The 23,279-nt window shown below is 46.7% G+C and overlaps 1 protein-coding gene across 4 annotated transcripts in view; it reads left to right on the top strand.

Moving 5' to 3' along the window:
• STS (steroid sulfatase) overlaps positions 1 to 23,279 on the top strand; it is a 183,094-nt gene that overhangs the window by 6,264 nt on the left and 153,551 nt on the right. For 2 of the 4 annotated variants that reach the window (XM_036087977.2, XM_078064153.1), the window contains exon 1: positions 9,387 to 9,607. The exons of the other annotated variants lie outside the window; for them this stretch is intronic. The gene's annotated coding sequence lies outside the window, so the exon portion shown is untranslated. Of the gene's footprint in view, positions 1 to 9,386; positions 9,608 to 23,279 lie in introns of those variants that run through there. 4 annotated transcript variants of the gene reach the window in all.

Genomic DNA, 23,279 nt, shown 5'->3' with positions numbered 1-23,279 from the left:
CGGTGCTCTCTCCAACGGCAAGCATTCCTTGCACGGCTCAACATACCTTAGCTGGAGAACTTGCAGGGGAGCGGCTTCAGACGTAATGGTGGAGGAGCGGAGGGCATGCATCAAAGCACGCGTATCTTTCTGAATGTGTATGCGCATACATATATTTGTGCTTTATTATATATTATACGTGGGCTTTATACTTATAGTCTTTATGGATATGCACATAGGCATAAAGTAAAGATGGTGGCACATTGTCAACCATGTGATTAGAGGGTTGTAACATCCAGTCCCACCCCTGATCTGGGGAGAGGAGAGGTCTGGAGGTTGAGTCAGGCCTCAGTGGTCAATGATTTAATCAATCATGCGTATGTGATAAAACCTCCATAAAAAAAAAACAAAAAGGATGGGGTTCAGAGAGCTTGTAGGCTGGTGAGCACTTGGAGATGCCTGGAGAATATTGCCCGAAAGCTTCACGCCTTTTCCCTGTACCTTGCCCTCTGCATCTGTTTCATGTGCAAGTTGCTCTGTATCCTTTGTCATATCCGGTGAACCGTAAGTAAACTGTTTGAGCTCTGTGAGCCACTCTAGCAAATTACTGGAACCCAAGAGAGAGTGGTGGGAACCTCTGATCTATAGCAGCTCGGTCAGGAGCACAGGTGACAAGCTGAACCTGCAGTTGGCATCCGATGGTGGGAGGAGCAGGGTTGTAGACTGAGTCCTTCACCTGTGGGATCTGACACATACTGAGTTGAATTGTAGGACACTCAGCTGCTGTTGGAGCATCGCTTCGTGGTGTGGGAGAATCCACAAATAGGAATTGGTGTCAGAATCATGCTCCCAAATGCCTTACCTCCAAATACCATCCCACTGGGGATTAGGGCTTTGACCTGTGAATTTTGTCGGGAGGCCGGGGGCGGGAGCCAAACATTCAGTCCATTATAGAGTGTTTTACAATTGAGTTATTTTCAGGTTCGATAACCCACACCCTTGGTGACTCCTCTCCTGCGTGGAGTGACCAGGTTGTCCTAGCATGCCTGGGACTGTACTAGATTCAGACTGAAAGCCTTGCGTCCCCAGGAACCCCTCAGCCACAGGCTCATAGAAGACACTTGGCCACAGGTAGGTTATCACTGAGCCCCCAATGTAAGGTACAGGTAGGTTATGGGTTATGACTGAGCCGGCAGTCTCAGCAAGGTAGCCTTCCCTTAGCTGCCCCCCAGTGTAAGGTACCCACAAGGTAGCTTGTGGGTTATGACTGAGCTCACAGTCTCAGCAAGGTAGCAAAGTGGCGATAGGACCCATCTGTCCTGGCCTTTAAACCAAGGGGAGGGTGTGGTTGGGGACGGATGACTGAAGTGCATGTCACTGTCAGTGATCATCCAGACATGCCTTTGGGGACTGGAAGGGCAGGTTATTCTGTAGACCTCCATACCTCAGTGTCCACGTGGGTCAGTCTTCCCTCCAACATGGGCATAAGCATGATGTGAAACACCGCACTGTGAAACAGCATACCGTTCAAGGAGACTTTACAGGTGACTCCAGGGGCCTCGGCGTGTGGGTAGAGAGGCAAAAAGTAAGTGCAGAAGTCACCCACCCACATACCTCTAGTCCAGGGTTTTCCCTCCACGCTGTTGATCGTTTGGGCAGGAAAACTGACATGGACTGAGTTATGTTTCCCAAAATTCATGTATTGGGAGCCCCAATCCACAGAACCTCAGAATGTGGTGGCATTTGGAGATGGGGTCTTTAAAGAGGTAACAAAGTGAATAATGAGGAATGGGCCCTGATCCGATCCAATGGGTGTCCTTATAAGAAGAGGAGATTAGGACACAGACCCACACAGGGGACAACCACGTGAGGACACGGGAGAGATGGCTTCTTCATGCCCAGGAGGGAGGAGGCCTCAGGAAAAACCAGTCCTACCCATGCCTGGATCTTGGACTTCTAGTAATTTGTTATGGCAGCCATGGCAGACTAACACAATAATGCTATGTGGTGGGGGCCGTCCTGTGCACCGTGGGATGGTTAACAGCATCCCTAGTCTCTACCTGGTAGAGGCTAGTAGCACCTCCTATGATAGAAGTATGTATTTAGGTGTCTACTTATGCATCCATCTCTCCATCCATCCATCCATCCATCCATCTATCCCTCCATCCATCCATCCATCCATCCCTCCATCCATCCCTCCATCCATCCCTCCATCGACGCACCCCTCCATGCTTCCGTACATACATACGCACACATACTGGAGTCATACGTTGGAATCCAGCAGCCTAATGAAGCAGGAAAGCAGGTTTGGACATTCAGAGGCTCTGGCCCGTATATGCAGTACCTTTGACCATGGCCCTTGACTCCAAGAAGTCATGACCCAGTTTGAAGAACTCTCTGACTTGGATCTAAGAGGGAGAAAATTAAGAACATACTCCCAGTGCAGCTGAAAAATTTCACCAGCTCATTTTTATAACATTTTCCTGGCAAACACATGCTCACTGCAGCTCAGACAGTGAGGCCTTCCATGTTTGTAGAACAGTTACGTGTCCTGCTCGTGAATATTCTCCGGAGAGACCGCAGGTGAGCAAGATGACTGTAACTTGCTGAGGCCACGCAGCTCCGTGGAGAACTAGAATCTGTTTCTCTAGTTTCGAGTGTGCCGTGCCTGTGTTCCATGACCTGCCTTTTCCTGTATTTTCCTTCACGTCTGGACCTACAGGTCCCATGTGGCATGCATGCATGCTGAGAGGGTGCAGCAGGGACCCGTGCTCTGTGTGGCTGGGTACAGGTGGACTGTGTCTGCTCCAGCCCTGGGCTCTTTCAAAACCTTGACCCCTCACTCCACCCTAAGGAGATGGTGTCTGCACTGTGTTCAGGCTTGGGATGCGTCTGCAAGTGAGACTTCCACTGAGGACACTGGGCATCTGAAGGGACCCTGATTTTCATTGCTAACTGCGGATTCACATTCCTTCCCTTTCTTCCCACATACGGCTGGCCAGGGAGTAGGGAACTCGGGGGTGCCTTGCTTGGGAGGCCTTGGATGTATTCCCCACTCTCCCCTCCTTTCCCCACAAGCTCAGACAGCCCTGGAAGGGATGTGTGTAACTGGCTGAACTTACCGCTCATGGCATTTTCCCTCCAGGATGTGGGTGATGCCTTGTGGAGAGGGTCATTATTCTTGATCTTCTTGCTATGAGAGTACAATCTAGAGGACCTGCCTCCAGGAGAGGAGCCAAGTTCGCTCCTCACTGTGATAGACAACGCAAGTCCCCGGGGCAGCATCACGTGAGCTCTTGCTGGACACGCAGACCGTCACACCCCACCCAGACCCACCGAATCAGCCAGGTGCCCAGGTAGCCTGGGCCACGGATCCCCAGCTGGGACATGCTGGGTACTCATTCTGTTGGGCTATGATGTCATACAAGAATCTCTGCTGCTGATTATTGTTATGTAAAAGGGTAGGCAGTGAGTTACGCCTTACCACCGTGTATTATCAGCACGGACACTGGTGGGTGATCTCCACCGTGGGTGGTCATGTGTCCCGATCAGCTTTCCCTGTATCTTGGGGGGCATAAAGGGGGTGGGGGCGGCATCCATGCCCTCGACTGTTTTGTTTGATTTCAGGTTAATGCAACGGATGTTATAGGGTTAAGTGTATTTATGGGTTATTTATTTCATTTTTAAACCAACCCTCACAAGATGGATAAAGGGCTTAAAGAAACTTCTATGATAAAAGTACGATGCAGATCCAAGTGAATGACAAGGAAAGGTAAGTTCTGGCATGAACTTCATAGCATTCTCTGATGAGGAAAATCACGTGTAGCATGATAGCATTCTAAAATTGCATGTATGGAGAGCCCTCTCTCTCCCTCCCACCGTCCCTCTCCTTTTTCATTCTTTCCCTTCTGATTTTTGGGGTCTGGCTAAATCCTCTGGCAGAGTGCCCTCCCTCCAGGACCTGTTAGGGTTAGCCCATGGTGGATATGCCTGGGGATTTCAGCATCTTCCTTCCTTCCGTGTCTTTCCCCCGACTCACAGGAGTGCTGCCCAGGGCCCGATGTGCTTAATCTCCTCCCCGGGGACAGAGTGAACGCTCAGCCTCACCTTACAGAGAGCACACCTTGCACAGGGGCTCTGGAAAGGCTTTGATCCCACGTGGCAGTGGCCCGATGCAGGGTCCCCCCACCGCCCCCCCCCGCACCGCCAGTCCTTGGAAATATTTATATAAGACAGGTGTGGAGAGTCCACAGGAAAGGATGATTGGGTGTTCGTGGTTAAAACTGGCCTTCCGTTGCATCACAACTGTAGTAAAAGCCACCAGCCCTCCAATGAGTAGGACATGCTCACTGCTTTATAAACCGTGTCAACAACCTCGCTGGGGAGGCAGTGTAATTATTCTTACGTATAATTGAGCTAATGGAGCTTGAGAGAGGTTAACTGCGTCGCCTCAGGCCACACACCTGAGAAGGAGCAGGGTGGAGTCCTAGCCCAAATTGGTCTTGCTTCCTCGAAAACAAGCAACAAGCAGAACTGTTTTTACATTTTTCTATATATTTCTTTTTAAGATTCTATTTATTTATTAGAGAGAGAGAGAGAGCACAGCCAGGGGAGCAGCAGAGGGAGAGGGAGAAAAAGGCTCCCCACCAAGCAGGGAGCCCAATGTGGGACTCAATCCCAGGACCCCAGGGATCATGACCTGAGCCGAAGGCCGACACTTAACAACTTAGCCACCCACATGCCCCTCTACGTACTTTTAAAATGTTTTATATTGTGGGTAAGTAATCAAAACTATAACCCTAATACACAACTAATGTGAAAACCAAATACATTTATGATTGTACCAAAAAAAAAAAAAAAAAAGGAAAAAATATTGTGGAAACCACCAGCAAAAAAACAAACAACAACAACAAAAGCAGGAAAAAAAAGAAAAAGGTTCAAAAACTAAACAAGAAGAAAAAGAAGGAACGTTTTTTATTTTGTTTTGTTTTTTCTCGTGCAGTTTGGGTATAAATCCATAATGGCAGTTGGGGAGAAGGAATTTTACTCTACCCTTCATAGATTCTTCCCAGCTGGTGTCAGAATTAACTTGCCATGAGACAGATTAACAGGAGAAAAATCAAATTTAATTTCATCGGTACAAGAACCCCACATACATGAGAGGTTCCAAGTCAGAAAGGTAAAATGAGATACCTGTGCCATCCCGAGCTAAGGAATCGGATGGGGGCCTCCAAGGGGAGGAGGCCAGTTCACAGGGCAATAAGAATATGTTCGGTAATTAGATGTTTGCCCTGCCACATGGATGGGTTGCTCAGATAAGACTTATCTCTGATAATAACTCTCATTCTGGGAAAGATCCCCCATTTAGGTTCTTCTAGGTAGTTAAGGGATGGGCCAAAGTTTCTCTTGAGCCCGCAGGATCATCATTGTTTTCAGCTCAAAGTGATCCATGTGTCAAAATGATCAATTTTGGGGAAGCTTGGTTAGAACCCCTTCATCAGCATCAGCAGTGTCTGAATGTGACCGGAAGCAATCGTTGAGCATGACTTTGGGATCTGAACTCGTCTTTGTGACACCTAACACGTTGAGACGGCAGAGTAAATCTACATAATGAATTGTACGGGATGAGAATCTTTAGTACCTGGAATAGTACCTGGATTTCAAGGATCTGAAGAGCAAGGGATGTGTGTGTCTATACATACAGACATACAGACATGCACATTGATGTCGTGTATGTAGATGATCTAGGCGTGTGTGTGTGGAGGGGGGTGTTTTCTTTTGTTTCCATAGGTGATCTCTGTGCCCAACATGGGGCTTGAACTCACGACTCTGAGATCAGGAGTTGCATGTTCTACTGACTGAGCCGGCCAGATGCCCCTCGTTGTATGTGTTTGTAAGAAACTTGAATAAATATATAAAATTTAATTATATTTATCTTCCATATACACATATTTATGTCGTATATTCTTATAAATAATGTGGGGTCTTCAAAAACCTATGAATAGAAGTCATTACATATCATTTCAACAGACTAACATGTACACGTGCATCATATATGTAAATGGATGTGTTTGTGCCCTTAAGAACCTTCAGAGGAAAGTTTTCTCTATATAACGTGTGTGTATATGTATACATATAATTGCACAGATATGAGAGTTGTATAATAGTTTAAGTGAAATGGGTGGATCAAACAGGTACCATAAATGTGTTCTTCTGTGGGCACACTTCCATTGAATATGTTTGTTGGCTCCCACTATATTTAACGTGCAAGGGATAACATTGAAAAAGCATGTATTTCAAGTCGGTTCCCTAGGGCCATTTCAGCTCCTCTGGATGAACCTCAGATGCAATCACTTCCTATGAGTCCTTCCTCCATGAGTGGACCACAGTGCCATTTAAGGGAAGCTGATACACCAGGACTTCATAAAGCTTCACACCCCAGAATGCATTATATCAAAGAGCAGGGCGTGATTCGCGCACAATGCTCCTGAACAATGAGGAGTGCATGGTAATTGGAAACCATAAATGACCGAAAGCAGCTACCCAGAAACAACTCAGGAATGTCCATCTGCCTTCTTTGTTCGGCGCCTGTCTGTGTTAGGTAGGAATTGCGTGGGGGTGGGGGGCTTTCCCCACGTGGGTTTCTTTGCTGCCCAGGAACATTCATTGTGATCACCAGGGAGCATCTCAAGATGAGAGATGGTGTAGCATTTCTGGGCTTTACGAAGGTGGTGGGTGGCTTGCTGGAGAACAACCAGGTTCATCCTGGATGTACAGAGAGCCACACACAGATGGTGCTGGGTCGCTGTAGATCATACAACAGGAAGACTGCATAGTGGAGTCTGGGGCTCCACACCCTCTCCTCCCCATGTGGCTAAGACAAGAACCCTTCTGTGAGCGCCATGTTGCTGGTCCAGTTGCCTGATTTGCATTGAGATGCTTGTTCCTTGATTCAAGGCCCTAATGAGCAAGCCTTGGTCTTCAGGTTCGGTCTTGGAGAATGAGTCTTTGCTTACTAATCCCTGAATGACTGCATTGCGCCCTAGTTCTGTGGGAGTCGAGAATTTTCCAGCAACAGTGTCTCCACTGGGCTCTTCCTGTGTAGGGTCCAGAGTGAGAAGGCGTACCTGGTTTTGGCTTGAGGGTTCCCGTGTTATGTCTGTGATGGTCAGCCCCGTTAGAGGGCCGTCAGACAGCAGCTAGGTTCAGCACTGAACAACTTCCTTAAGTACCTACGTGAATTAATAAAACAAAGCCTCTTCTTTTCATGACCCCAAAGCGGAGCGGTTTACATAGTTCCATCAAGTGAAACATTTTCACTTCTGTAAACTAAAGTGTTCCAACAACGAGGGTCTATTTAAGTGCCAGGCATTGTGCCCTGGGCGGTTGTCCCTAATCGATATGCTTCCCTGGAACATAGTATTCTGCCTGCCCCGCAGAAAAGAGGCCTGGTGCTCAGAGAGGTTAAGTGCTTTTCTGAGGTCACACAGTAAGCCAGTACCAGGGTCAGAACTGAATTCATGTCCATCTGCCTCCAAGTCCTCCTTGTACTTTCTAAGGTAGATCATTCTGGGGGGATATTTATCGTAGTAAGGAACTAGGTTGAAAGCATCGGGAGGGGGGCAAAGAAATAAAGCGGGGAGGAGGGGAATCTTTGATGTAGGTAGCCCGGATCCCCGTGGGTTCGGTGGCCCTGGAGCAGGGGTGCAGAAGGAGACAGGAGGGGCTTGTGAAGGGGTTTCTTTGGCACTGGCATCCCGCGCACGCCCCGAGGGTGCTGCGCTCCTGTCTGCACCCCGGCCTGGTGAGGAGGATTTGGCGAGACTGCTTACAGAGGATGAGATCTGATTGTGCATCTCTGGGCACAAGGGGCTGGCACCTGATCCCGAGTGAGGAAGCTGGAGAGGCTCCAGGTGCTCATAGAGGCTCACTCTCGGCCGCAAAGATACACAACCCGACCACCTCAGTGACTAGACGGGGACCAGCCCAGGGGAAGGCTTGCAGCCATTTGAACTCCTGCTCAGTAAGACATCTTCCGAGCATGAGGAAGGTGGGGGAGCTCCAATAGAGAAGGTACCACCAGCTTGTGGATGGGCAAGAGTCACCTGCAAGGCTCTCAAGAACCCGTGAAGATGCCCTTCAGAGGGAGGGTCTGTCTCCAGTGTGCCTGAAGCATCTCTCAGTAGGACTGTTGAGAGGAGACCTTTCTGCCCCTTTGGCCCCATCTTTCCTTGCACGCTCCCTGCGCTGGATCTGTAACAGCAGCTGAGGATGGGCTGGGCCATGAATGAGAAAGCCAGAGCTGCTCTCCGCATGCACCCCTCCGGGACCACCAAAACCATGCTTTTGCTGGGGGTGACTCACCCGGGCATCAAAGGGGTAGCGTTTCGGTATTGCCCTAGACATTGCATTCTGAGCTTTATGGCGTTCAGCGGCCAGAAGCATCCTGGGGCATGCTAGAGTTTGGACCAAGAGCTTATAAAACTTCTCTCCAACACAGAAGTCTTATAGAGACCCCAGGAGGCCAGACGTCACCTTGTGATGACATCTGGGTCCTGGTCATTCAGGATAAAATATTTCTTCAGGTTTCGGTGCACTAGCATCTGGGGTTACTATTAAGAATGGGAAATACGTTAGCACCCGCTACATTATGTATTAATTATTTGAGTGCCTACCAGGACCTGGAGACACACAAAATCATTAAAAATGAGTAATGTTTTATTTATAGACGTGGAATAATGAAAACAAAGATGCAGAGCTTGGCTTTACCTTTGTTTTCTTCTCCTAAATGAGACACAATGAATGACGGGAGGGGAAATATGAAAGAGAAAAACCCTGGAAGTCTTTTTTTTTTTTTTCTCTGGGGTGTGATTTCCCCCCCAGGACGTGGGAGCGGAGACTCCCTGTGCATGTCATCACTCATCACGGTGGATGGCATGCCTGCCTTCTTGCCACCCACGGAGCTCCGTGGTGACCTTGCTCACCCCTAACCCTCGGTGTTGACAAGGAGAATGAATTCCTCGGGGCCCTGTGTGCTGTGTAGGTAGGTGTAAGTCACCTAACAGACAGGCTTACAGGGCTTCTGCGCAGCATACTGAGAACGTCTCCCCAGCCATCAGCACCCTCAGCCGCGTCCCCCAGCCTTGGTGCTGGGATACTGCACGTCAGCACAGCAAACGCTCAGTGCACGTCCGGGGTTTGGTTTTGTTTTGTCTTCCCCACCTGAGCACGCCGACAGGTGAACAAAGTTTGCAGTCAGGCGTTCGAAACTGATACACGTCTTTAACGAAATGAGAGCTACCTTGTGATTGATGTGCTCTGTTCAGGAAGTGCATCTTCCCTCTGATTTAGAAGTAAACCATGTAGAGTGTGAGGAAGGACCAAGTGCACACATACAAGCAGTTAAATAACTTTTTTATGATGGATTCGCCAACCACCCCGTGATGACTGTGTGGCCGAGGATGGTTAGTGGAACCCAGCCGGGTTGTCTCATCATTATTCACACCCCCGGAGCTTTGGGCTGGGTGCCGTCCAGCATGGCTCTTTGAAAAGCTGTGTGAGGTCCTTGGAGGAAGGGTATCGTCGAGTCTCCTAGCGAGCACGCTGTCGGAAAGCCTCGCAGGAACTGGTGAGTTGGATTAATTTTTTGCCGTTGTTTTTCTGCTGCTGAGATATTGAGATAAATGATGTCCAGCAAACGGCTGGACAAACGGGGAATAGTTAGCCTAGTGTTCTTGCTTCAAACGAAATCTGAGAGTTTCTTTTTCTGCCCCTTTCTGGAATCCTTAAACAGCACGCAGGGGGAGAGTTCATTAAAGAAGTGGTCGAGCCAAGTCTTAGCTACTACGGGAGATAGCATTTTCAGGGATCTTCTGGGGGAATAATGAAAGTATGTGCCTTCCTAGCTGTTGTGTAACATTTTTTTAAAAACCTGTAGAACCACCTACAAGAGTTCATCTGTTTTCATTTGTTCCTTTGCCCTGAAACAGGGCAGGGAGGGAGGTCTTTTCAGGAGAAGAAAGCAATTGCGAGATACTCTTTCTTTCCGGATTAAAGTGGTAGTTTGAAAACACACGCTTGATACAAAGGAGAGCCCAGAGGCAAGAAACCCAAGAGGAAATGAGCAAATAAAGAGCTGCATTTTGTGCTGTAGCTTACTCGGAAGAGAAATTGAATTAACTTTATGTATCAAAATATTAGAACCAGTGCTTGCGAGTTAGATAGAATGAATGTAAATAAGATGTATCTGCCATCAAGCGTATGCTGGGAAACATTGGTGTTATCCTAAGCTTACGACTCATTGCTTTCTTAAAGAGTAAATCTGAGACAGAATTCATAGCAGTTCTCTTTGCTTAAGTTTTTTACAAAAATTTTTTGAAATATTTGGGGCGCCTGGGTGGCTCCGTGAGTTAAGCATCTGCTTTTAGCTCAGGTCATGATCCCAGGGTCCCGGGATCGAGTCCCACATCTGGCTCCCTGCTCAACGGGGAGTCTGCTTCTCTCTCTCCCTCTGCTGTGAAGGCTGTCTCTCCCTCTCTCTCTCTGTCAATAAATAAATAAATCTTTAAAAAAATTAAAAAATAAATTTTTTGAAATACTTATTTTTCATTTTAAGTGTACAGATACAAGATCTGTCATGAACCCCTTGAAGCAAAACACAAGTGATCCCAGTTAGTCGATTTGTGGCTTAGCAAGTTGTGTTGGTTTTGCTCTAGGCTGCAGACTTCATTACTCGAGTGTTGGAGATTGTGTTGGGCTGAGTAGGCCGTCTTTGCAAAGGAGCAGGGTTAAGCAAGGAATGTTATGTGGCTCAGAAATTGACCGCTCTTTGTCCTGAAAATGTATATCGCTTACAGGAGGTAAGCATCCGGGAGAGCGTGACCTTTGTAATGCATGCCATACATAATCTAGCAATCATGAGCCAGCCAAATGTATGATTTTTTTTTTTTTTTTTTTTTGCAGAGAGAGATGCTAAGGAATGTGTACAATCCTTTCTAGATAAACCCTCCATGCTATCGTCCAAGTGAATGATCCTAGTTAATTATGTCAAGTGCTTGCTTGCTTCTTATCTGGGTATCAACATTTTTCTTTTAAGATTTATTTATTGATTTGAGAGAGAGGGACGGAGGGAGGGGCAAAGGGAGACAGTCTCCAGCAGACTCCCCACTGAGCGCAGAGCCTGACACGGGGCTCCATCCCATGACTTGAGCCGAAATCAAGAGTCGGACGTTTAACCCGCTGTGCCGCCCAGGCGCCCCTGGACATTTCTCAAGTATGCATGGATTCCATCCTCTGAGCTAAGCCTTGAGGATTGAAGTGGAGGGGTGATAAAAAGAATTGTCTTTGGAGATGATGTCACTTTTTTAAAAATGATGAAACGCTTACTGAGAGATTATTCCATTTTATGGTCGTTTACGACAGGCACTCTGTCTCAACAAACACATGATAGTACCTGACAGATTATCCCTATGAATTGGTGTCCACAGTGACATTAATATTTACCAACTGAGAAATTGCCCCATATTCATTTATAATGAGATTATAATCTAACAACTGATGATATCAGGATCCAGAAATGTAAAAGCTTTCAGTGCATGGGGAAAGAACAAAAACAAAAAAGATACGAGGCTTTCCTTCTGTTTGCATTTAAAAGTGAGCAGTAAATGTCAGGCGTCCCTTAAAGGGCTGATTAAAGTAAACATTAAAAGTTTGTGGGTAAAAATCCGAAGACGTGTTCTCCAGACCACTCTCCATATCTATTGTTTTGTTTGTATCTTGTCCTCTCATTAAAATTCCTACCTTGTTTGGAAATTAACCCTGTAAAACTTGGTCGCTGAGTCAACAAGCACTTACCTCGCACCCTTGGGATTCAGGTAATGAAAGATTTTGCGATGATGAAACAGAAGTCCAGTCTTACCTCCGGAGTTGTCCAAGTGGGAACACAAACACTCCATGTAAATACTGCAGCTGCCAATGTCAATAATAATTAAGTGCTTATTATGCGGAGGAAGTACAGTGCAGAGACTCACACCAGGCAAATTCACTGTAGCGCCTTTGACTTTCCACTCTGATAGAAAGCACGGAGGTGCAACGGGGCGGTGGCGGGGGGGGGGGGGGAGTTCCTCTGAGGGGTTCCAGGACCGGGGGAGGTCTCGTCCAGAGACAGACGCAGGACTGGGATGGCCCCGGTTACAAGTGATTTGTCTGCTCCGAGGTTTCTCAGCCTTTGTAGGATGTTTAGACCCTACCCAGTACACATGCCCCATCACAGTGCCCCCCCCCAGTGCAAAATTGTCTCCAGACATTCCAAGTGTTTCCTGGGCAGGAAAAGCCGCCCCCGGTGTAGAGTTGCTGAGTTGGAGGTGTGGAGATCAGCCTCGTCACCTCTTCTCAGCTGTTTGCCAGGGTTCCAGGAGGCTTGTTGGTGCTGCCAGAGGTTGTCCCGGCTGGTCTGACCTGGATCACTATCGGGCATGGGTTTCCTGTGTCCCTGATTGCCCCTTCTGTCACGAGGGAAGTGTGGGCTTACACAAGTTCAGGTGACTTGGCCAGAATCCTTTTCAGCATGGACGGGCCTCCCCAGTGCCTGGTGTCTTGACTCCTTTCCTTTTTTTTTAAGATTTTATTTATTTATTTGACAGAGAAAGAGAGAGAGGGTAACTGGTGGGGAGGGGCAGAGGGAGAAGCAGACTCCCCACTGAGCGGGGACCGTGATGCGGGACTCGATCCCAGGACCCTGGGATCGTGTCCTGAGCCAAAGTCAGATGCTTAACCAACTGAGCCACCCAGGCGCCCCAAGACTCGTTTCCAAGTCCTCCCTTCTGCGTTACAGATCTACAGCCCTTTGTCCATAACCAACAAGAACAAAGAAAATAAAAGGCTTGGAAACCATGTTTTTTGGGTAGCTTATTTTTGGCAGTTCTACATCAGTGAACGTAAAACTGACGTAGAGTTGAAGTGTTTATTCATCCCACGGAATGCAAATACTCCTTCTGTTTTGCTGCAGAACTATTCCTATGAGTGACTGCAGGCTGCAGCCCAGAAGTTTGTTCCGGGCTGTGTTACATACAGAGTGCATGACTGATCGTCATTGTGTTCTTCCATACGTGTGTCTGTCTGTTACATACCGAGACAGTCACTTGGAAACATGTACGTGTATCAAATCATTATGTGGTGCACCTCAAACTTAATGCGTCACATGTCAATTATATCTCAGTAAAACTGGAATATATATTTGACATTCAGCAAAACTGGAATATAGAGGTATGTATGTGCCCAAGTTTTACTGAGTTATAATTGACGTACAATGTCTTGTGAGTTTAGAAGATAGGGCCTGATGATTTGATACATATTGTGGTGATTTGATACATATCGTGATGATTTGATACATATCGTGATGATTTGATACATATCGTGATGATTTGATACATATCGTGGTCATTTGATACATATCGTGGTGATTTGATACATATCGTGGTGATTTGATACATATCGTGATGATTTGATACATATTGCAAAGTGATCACCACAGTAAGTTTCTTTAACATCTACGATGTCAGGAAGGTATAAATATTTGTTTCTTGGAATGTCAAGAGGTATAATACAATGAATGCAGTTCTGTAGAAAACAGCAGTGCCCATTAAGAGTGTCCAAAAACAGTCCTGGGGGCAGCTCAGCTTTGCAGCAGTCTCTGCATACTTTTAATAAATTTATTTTGATTAAAAAAAAAAAACAAAACATGTTCTATAGATGCATTAGGGTCAAGATCTTTTCTGCCCCACCATATGGTCACACACCACATGTGTGGCTCATCCAGGGGGGTGTCGGAAGCCATCTGCTTCCTGGGCATTCTGGGCCATATCAAATAATTCACATATCACGAGGCCGACTCACGATAGTCAGCACCATGAAGTGGATTCCAGGAGCTTCTGGTTGCAAATTAGTCCAAGTGACAGGTTCATTCATCGAGGAGGTTACGGTGGCAGGTGTCTAGAGCTGGGTGCATGACTCAGGAGGTCTTAGGTTGGGAGTGACAAACTCAAGGCCGCCTCTCTCATAAAGTTCGGCTTTGGTATCTCTTTTTAACGTTTTTTTTTTTAATTGCGGTGAAATTCACATAGCATACCGATAACCATTGTAAAGAATAGAGTTCAGAGGCATTTAGTTCATTCTATTCCTAGAACTTTCTAAATCATTCCGCCAACCCCCCATCCCCCTTGCCGTCAGGCCTTGGTGACCAGAAACGTCTGTATCTTTGCTTATCAAGGACATTTCCTGTAAATGGAGCCATACACCCTGTGGCCTTTTGTGACTGCCTTCTTCCCCTCCACGTCGTATTTTCGAGGTTCCTCCATATTGTAACAGCTCAGAACTTCATTCCACTTTATGGCAGAATTCTGTTTTATGGAGAGAAAGGGATTTTCTAGTTGCATGTGCGGGAAGGTCACAGAATCAGAGGAAAAGCTACGGGATCTCGGGCTGGTCTTTGTAGGGCTGATTGGCATGAGCCGTAGCTGCCGTTGCCGAGAGCCGATGGAGGCCGACCTCTGTATGTGAAAACAGTAGGTTTTGCATCCTGGTTAAATTCTCTGGTGTTGTTATCCGTATTTTGTGTACTTTTGGAAGTGGATACTGTAGTAGTTGTTTTCTGTTGCGCATAGCAAGTTACCGCAGATGTCCTGGCTCAGAATACCGCCCACCGATTATCTCGCGGTATCAGGTGTAGGTTAGGGGTGTCGACATGGCTTACCTGGGTCCTCTGCTCAGGGTCTTACAAGGCTGCATCAAAGTGTTGGCCAGGGTTGCATTGTCATCTGGAGCTTGGGATTCCCTTCCAAGAAGCTCATTCAAGGTGTTGGCAAATCTAGTTTCCTGTGACTGTAGGACTGAGGCCCTTGGTGCCCAGGGACTGTCCCTACCTGCAAGCATTTCACACCATGACTCTTTCATCAAGGCCTGCAGGACAATGTCTCTCCTGTTTGGAATCTGTTTTCAGGGACTCACCTGATTAGGCCAGGCACCAGCCTGGTCCTGGGTTAGCCCTGGAGCTTACGTGCCCCCCACGGGGCCACGTAGCGGGACGGGCTCTCTCACTGATTGGGAGTTGTCACGTGAGCACCCCTGGTGTTACCCCTCCATCTGTCCTTGCCCTGGATGTCCACTGGAACACAGGCTCATGTCCCTCGGCCAGGGAGGAGGAAGGGGGTCTCCCATCCCCACGAGCTGTAGCCTAGAGCCCTGCCTCCCCTCACACTCCACTCACACGAGAGGTTTGGCCCTTGTGCACATCTCAATTTAAGAAGACGTAAATTCATGTGATCAGAATTGATAGCAGGAGGCAGGATGGTATGGTTTTTCTTTTCAGGAAGCTTCAGCTTCAATGTATCTTTAATGCTTTTTTACTGGGGTGAAATTCACATAAGGTACATTAACCGTCGTAAAGAGTGGAACTCGGGGGCATTGCGTGCATTCAGGCACTGCCTGTCTAGTTCCAGGACTTTGTAAATCATTCCCCAAAACCCCCATGTCCCCCTCCCCTCGGCCCTTGGTGACCACAAATGTTGTTTCCGTCTCTGCGCGTTGGGTGATTGTGGACATTCGGCGGAAACGGAATCCCTTGCTATATGGCCTTTGGTGACCGGCTCCTCTCACCGAGCACGGTTCAAGGTTCATCTGTGCTGTAGTGCGTATCCATGTTTCATTGCCTTCTATGGCTGAACCATATTCTGTTTTATGGCTGGATTGTATTTTGTCTGTCCGTTGATCTGTGGACGGACAGTGGGGTGGTTTCCAGGTTTTGGCTCTTTGGAATAGTGTTGCTCACACATGGGTGTACACGTGTTCATTTCTGACCCTGCTCTCAGTCCCCGTGCGTGTCCACTCAGAAGCAGAATCGCCGGGTCGTGTGGTGGGTCTGTGTAACTCTTTGAGCTACCCCCGTGCCGGTTTCCACTGCAGTTTTTTCAAAGCTGTGCTGTGTTGAGGTCCTCGTCTTAGAGAGTTTCATCTGCTTGGGCTGAGCAGTGCCGAGAGGCAGAATTACAATGTCTCCTATCCGAACTTGTGTTGAGGAAACATGCGTCCAGCTGGGAAAGAGCAATTGGCAAGCACTCGGCATATATTACGAGCACTGCTAAGACTTGTTTCTGTCTGCCCTGCAGCTTATTAGGAAGGTCAGCTGCCAAGGTGTGATGGATGGGACGGGGAGTCCCAGAAACTGGCCACCGATGGGCAGGGTCTCATGCTTCCAAGCTCAAGAAGGGACAGAGTGGCCTCACAGCCGGGGGGTCCAGGTGGGCCAACCAGACCCATGCTGGTGCCGCCACACTTGGGCATCACCTTTGCGTAACTCCCTTCCCAGACTCGAAAATCCAGAGGGGCCATTCCGGATCCCGTGGCGGGCTGGCCTTTCGGGACGGTGCAGGGGTGCGGGGACGGGGAGTTGGTAAGTTGAATCTACTCCTGAGCTTGCACTGGGTCATGGAATCAAGAGCCACAGGGTCAGCTGGGACCCATTGCCCACCGGCCACTTCTCCAAGCTGGGTCACCTGCCTTTCGTTTGGCACCTGGCTTCTTTGCTTCTCTGTCCTGCCCTCCCCCTGCCATGTGTCACCCCCGCCTCAGTCTGGGGACAGAACTGGAGGGTCTGAAGAGGACAGAGCATCGTGGCTTATGAATATTTAAGCTCCCCTTTGATGAGGGGCCGTTAGGTTTGGGTTTATTGTACTCATTTACATCTCACTTCTGACGCCCGTTCCCTCACCCTCAATAAAACTGCATCCAGCTGACAAATTAGGAGATTAGGGATTTTATTAGACATAATAGCATAGAAGTGGCTGAGTGACTAATTACAAATTATCCTCAGCAAATAGTGCTCCTGGCCACTGCCCGGCCATTAATTAGGCCATGAAACATATCATGGTACAGTGGGATACGCGGAATATACCTAATTTGTATTATGTTGTGTATTAAATTATGTATCTGATTGGATCCATTGCAGGGATCAATACTGGTGACTCCTGGGGGCGTTCTGTAAAGAAGTGCAGAAATTCCGTAAATTCCCAGCTGCCTTTGAGCATACCTGCCAAGAAACATTTTCTACCGGAAACTGTAGTCCTCTGATTTTTCGCTTAAGTCGTACGTTTTACACTTGCATCTTTTACAACAAATGAACCTTGTTTATGAAATTATACTTGGTTAGTATAATTATTTCGACTTGGTTTAAGTAGTGACCTAAGGTGGGGAGGTGAACGTTATTTTGATCTGTGATAATTAAATGTTAAGGATATTTGGAATCACTTTGCATGGCTTTTTTATATTTTTCTACGAACAGGTTATTCTGTTAATCTCCTTGCAGTGCTGCCAACTATTAGTTACTATATTCATAGAATTAGGATTTCCTTATTTTATTTTTTTCCTTTTTACTATTACTAGTTTTTTTATTTTTAATTTAAATTCAGTTAGCATGTATTATTTGCTTCAGGGGTACAGGTCTGTGATTCATCAGTCTTACACAATTCACAGTGCTCACCATAGCACATACCCTCCCCAGTGTCTATCACCCAGTCACCCCATGCCTCCCACCCCACCCCCCACTCCAGCAACCCTCAGTTTGTTTCCTGAGATTAAGAGTCTCTTGTGGTTTGTCTTCCTGAGTTCATCTTGTTTCATTTTTCCCTCCCTTCCCCTATGATCCTCTGTCTTGTTTCTCAAATTCCTCATATCAGTGAGATCATATGATAATTGTCCTTCTCTGATTGACTTATTTTGCTTAGCATAAAACCCTCTAGTTCCATCCACATCATTGCAAATGGCAGGATTTTCTTTTTTGATGGCTACATAATATTCCATTGTATATATATATATATACCACATCTTTTTTATCCATTCATCTGTCAGTGGACATCTAGGCTCTTTCCATAGTTTAGCTATTGTGGACATTTGTGCTATAAACATTGGGGTTCAGGTGCCCCTTCAGATCCCTACATTTGTATCTTTGGGGTAAATATCCAGTAGTGCAATTGCTGCGTTGTAGGGTAGCTCTATTTTCAACTTTTTGAGGAACCTCCATACTGTTTTCCAGAGTGGCTGCACCAGCTTGCATTCCCACCAACAGTGTAGGAGGGTTCCCCTTTCCCTGCATCCTCGCCAACATCTGTCATTTCCTGACTTGTTAATTTTAGCCATTCTGACTGGTGTGAGGTGGTATCTCATTGAGGTTTTGATTTGGATTTCCCTGATGCCGAGCTATGTTGAGCACTTTTTCATGTGTCTCTTGGCCATTTGGAGGTCTTCTTTGCAGAAATGTCTGTTCATGTCTTTTGCCTATTTCTTGATTGGATCATTTGTTCTTTCGGTGTTGAGTTTGATAAGTTCTTTATAGATTTTGGATACTAGCCCTTTATCTGATATGTCATTTGCAAATATCTTCTCCCATTCTATCGGTTGTCCTTTGGTTTTGTTGACTGTTTCCTTTGCTGTGCAAAAGCTTTTTATCTTGATGAAGTCCCAATAGTTCATTTTTGCCCTTGCTTCCCTTGCCTTTGGCAATGTTTCTAGGGAGAAGTTGCTGCGGCTGAGGTTGAAGAGGTTGCTGCCTGTTTTCTCCTCAAAGATTTTGATGGATTTCTGTCTCACATTGAGGTCTTTCACCCATTTTGAGTCTATTTTTGTGTGTGATATAAGGAAATGGTCCAGTTTCGTTCTTCTGCATGTGGCTGTCCAATTTTCCCAACACCATTTGTTGAAGAGACTGTCTTTTTTCCATTGGACATTCTTTCCTGCTTTGTCAAAGATTATTGACCATAGAGTTGAGGGTCCATTTCTGGGCTCTCTATTCTGTTCCCTTGATCTATGTATCTGTTTTTGTGCCAGTACCATACTGTCTTGACGATGACAGCTTTGTAATAGAGCTGGAAGTCCGGAATTGTGATGCCGCCAGCTTTGGTTTTCTTTTTTAACATTCCTTTGGCTATTCAGGGTCTTTTATGGTTCCATACAAATTTCAGGATTATTTGTTCCAGCTCTGTGAAAAAGAGTTGATACTATTTTGATAGGGATTGCATTGAATCTATAGATTGCTCTAGGTAGCATAGATATTTTAGCAATATTTGTTCTTGCAATCCATGAGCATGGAATGTTTTTCCATTTCTTTGTGTCTTCCTCAATTTCTTTCATGAAAATTCTAGTTTTCTGAGTACAGATCCTTTGCCTCTTTGGTTAGACTTATTCCTAGGTATCTTATGGTTTTGGGTACAATTGTAAATGGGATCGACTCCTTAATTTCTCTTTCTTCAGTCTCATTGTTAGTGTATAGAAATACCTTGAAGATATTGTTCTGTCTTTGGTTATCTTCCTAAAAAACATGGCTTTGGGGTATCTCTGAACTGTGAGAGCATCAGGTGCCCATATTTAAAAGAAGGGTGATGAACATGATCGTGCCTGCTCCCTGGAAGTCTGTAATACCTTTAAGCCGCCATGCCCCCGCCGTCCATGTGGTGCTTAGAGTGTAGAATGCCTCCCATGAGCAGCACTCTTTGCTGAATGTGGGCCTGAGTCCTTTCCCTGGGCCATTGCCTCCTTTCTGGCTCCTGCCCTTTCGCTCTGTGGGTCAGGCTTTTTGCTTTTCTGTTTCTGTCCTCAACTTGGTGACTTCTATATTAAGACCCTGGCTTCTCTCAGCCATGTTGGTTCTCTGTCCTGGTTGTGCTGCCTACAAGAGACCCTGGTGAAGCTCCTTCCAAATGGAGGCATCTCCCAGCTGCTTCCTCTCCTCCTGGTGTCCTAGGAAGCTACCCACCAGGCTTGAAGGTGCACTGGGCAGAGCCTTTGCACCTTCACCTGCCCACTGTGAAGACCAAATGAGACAGTGTATGTTGTAAGAGGCAGGCGAAGCTAGTTAGGGCAACAGTGTCCATCAAATCCTCATTGCAAGGGTAGGCCTCCTAAAGCAGGGTGAGATGCAAGACTATAGACCTTCAGAGACATCGGGAGAACATTCAGTCATACCTGCACATTCACACTTAGCAGAAAGAGAGTAAGAATCAGACAAGATCCAACTCCTTCTGCCATTCCCAGGGGCCCATGAGGATGAATTCTACTCTAAATGAATATATTTGTTTGGACAAATGCACTCTGTCTTCTTATTTTTCTTTAAGTAGTTGGTGAGATGCATGTTTACAGTGTGGAGGCACATTTTCCATGTCATTTAATTCACCCACTTGTACGGTTCAGTGGTTTTTATCAGGTTACCAAGTTGTGTGAGCTCCCTAAGTCGGTTTTGGAACATGCTCATCACCCCAAAGAAACCTTCCTGCCCATCTCCCAATCCCCATGACGACCCCTGCCTGAGCAGCTGTTCACGAAGGCACATTTTTCTAGCTTCCCTCCAAGTTTTTTGAACCCACGGCATGGGAATGGTGCCCTTGGGATGTTGACAGGCGTCCAGTTACATCACTCTATGGCATGACCCTATAATCATTTTCTGAGAAAGACCCAGAACTCAGTCACTCAGGCATGAGGAAAACAAAAGCTCTGCGTGCTATCTCCGTGACCCTGCTCGGAATGCTTGCCTTTCATCTGCCTTCACGTGAAATCGTGTAACCTCTCTTCTGCCGTTGTTCCGGGTTTCTCCTCCTCCTCCTATCTGGTTATTTCCCAAGGAAATACCTACACTCGGGCCCTTAAGACTGATTTTCCCTTGAGCAAGCCAACTCACCTGTCAATGAGACCGCCCTGACTTGTGCATCCCCGACTGCTGTCAGCTGGACAGATGCACGATTTTTTTTCAAAACACACAGTTAATAATAAGGGTGGGGAAAATGCACTGCGCATAGGCAATCTGCACCATTGTAAATAAAACTCAAGACTTTAAATCTGGACATGGGAGCATGCTGGGGATTATTTGGGTAGGGCTTTTCAAGAACAAAAATCCAAAATGATGTGATTGGGGAATAGACAATAGGCCACTAGGCCTGATCTGGACCATGAATAATGAGTTCTTACCTGCACATAACAGAATTGGCAGAAAGCCCTGATGTATTGGTGATCTGGGACTTCAGCTATTGTACATCCACTGGGAGTCTTGCCCAGCGAAAAGCTTAATATGTGGTAGACTTTTTTCTTTCTGTAAACTTCATGCCGCAGATAAAGTATTGCTCTGAAATTGGCTGTGATAAACAAGGAAGAATCGGTTGGTGAAGGGCAAGCGAGCTATCCTTGGGGAAAAGTGACCATTCTCTTTTAAAATCTGTAATCATAAATGACCAACATACTTCATTCGGCATGTGCCCTGGGGTTCAGAGTCGTTTAGAGAAAAATAGGGATGTTCTCTCCTGGCCGGGGACTCTGAAACAGGAATGACTCATGCGTTAGGATGTACTCAAACATGAATGTCTGCCAGTACACTCACAGAACCTTAGAGGGTCCAGCAGAGGAAGGAAAGCTTAATAAGGAATTAAAGAAAGCGGCATGATGGCCTCGAACCCAGACTTCGAAAGGGAATGTATGCGAGGTCGGGGAAGACGGAGAGAATCATGAAATGAATGGCTTACCTTCTCCATAGAAGGTCAGGAAGATCAAAACCCCAAACACACTGGTCAAAATACTCCTTTGGTGCTCTGGTTCCCAGGTCTACCTTGATTGAATTTCCATGCCCTTGGACAGAATAGCACACCCACCGCATCACACCTGTTGGAAGCGTGGACATTTGCCACGTTTAGGTCAGAAATCCTAAAATCAAGGCGTTCGCACCTTCTCTGGGGGAGAAGCTGTTTCCTTGTCTTTTCCAGCTTCCAGAGGGCTCCCACATTCCTAGCTCGAAGCCCCTTCCTCATTTCCTCCAGCCTCTTCCTTCCCTCCTCGTGTCCCCTTCTCTGACTCTGCCCCAACCACGCCCCTTTTATAAAGATCCCAATGATGACATTGGACTGGGATCATCCAGGATCATCTCCCCATCTCAAAGTCCTCAACTTCATCACACTTGCAAAGTCCCTTGCCATGTAAGGTGACATAGTCACCGGTTTATGGGGATTAGGATGTGGCCATCGTTGGGTTCCATTGATGTAGCTTGTAAAAATAGACCTTGGGGCACCTGGGTGGCTCAGTCAGTTAAGCATCTGACTCTTGATTTTGGCACAGGTCGTGATCACAGGGTGGTGAGATCGAGCCCTGCATCAGGCTCTGCATTCATTCAGTGGGGAGTCTGCTTGAGATTCTCTCTCTCCCTCTGCCCCCCCAACAGGTGTGCACTCTCTCTCTCTCTCTCAAATAAATAAATAAATCTTAAAAAAATAAAAATAGACTTTGATCGGTTTTCCGTGGGCCTATCACTTAGTTATTTGTGTGTTCAGGAGTTCATTAATAACAATTGCAATTGCTTGCTAAAATGAAATTATTGTATAAGTAATACCTATGTGTCCACTGACAAGTAATATGAATGTTCACTTTTCCTGCTGTCTCTTCCTGCATTGATCTTATACAATAGAGACGTTTTCTCGGGTCAGTGTTCTTGAGCCAGCTCAGGGACAGCTATGGTTGCAAAGAGAGACAAAGGTTACTGTAAACAGATGCATTCTATCAATGCAAAACCTTTCAAATGAGAATGTTCATCATAATTGGGCATTACCAAAAAAAATTTTTTTTAGCTACAGCTTCAGTGCTAAAAGGAACTAACTCTATTCAGTGATCTTGTCTTTTGGTGTTTGTTTAATGATTTTTAAAGGAGCGGGGAGGGGGAGATATTTTGTTGGAGGTCCAATGAGGGGAGTTTCAGCTCTGGCCACCTCTCCTAATCTGCATGCTCCCAGCAGGTGCAGCTGGGGCACCACCTGGCTGGGCACCACCTGGCTGGGACACCACCTCGCTTGGACACCACCTGGCTGGGGTATCTGAGTCTGCTGATTTTCCCCTCACTGCTGTTGCCTGATCATATTCTCTTCTGTCAAAACTTTGTCCTTTCTTTTCCTTTCCTTTCCTGACAAACTTCTCAAGAGTTAGCTCTTTCTAGCCATTGACCTCTGCTTTCCTCCCTATTCACTGGATCTCCGTGGATGGCACGGGCATTCCAACCTGTAGTCTCAGGTTTCTAAACCCAGTGGGGGATGAAGCAGGAAAAGTCAGAGTTCCTACTGGTTAAAGTCACTTCTTGACAAGCATACGGTACCAGAGATGAGTCACCCTCTGCTGTCATGACTGGCCAAGGCTCCGTGGGTCGTTGGGGTGAGGCAGGTGGTGTTGGGTAGATAGCAGAGATGTGGGATTGTGCTGTACTTTCAGCTGTTCCACCTGCGACATTGAGCAAG

This window comes from Halichoerus grypus, chromosome X (genome assembly GCF_964656455.1).
Source record: "Halichoerus grypus chromosome X, mHalGry1.hap1.1, whole genome shotgun sequence".
NCBI classification, from domain to species: domain Eukaryota; kingdom Metazoa; phylum Chordata; class Mammalia; order Carnivora; family Phocidae; genus Halichoerus; species Halichoerus grypus.
The sequence above is the reverse complement of the archived record's forward strand: the minus strand, read 5'-3'. Positions and strand labels throughout refer to the sequence as shown.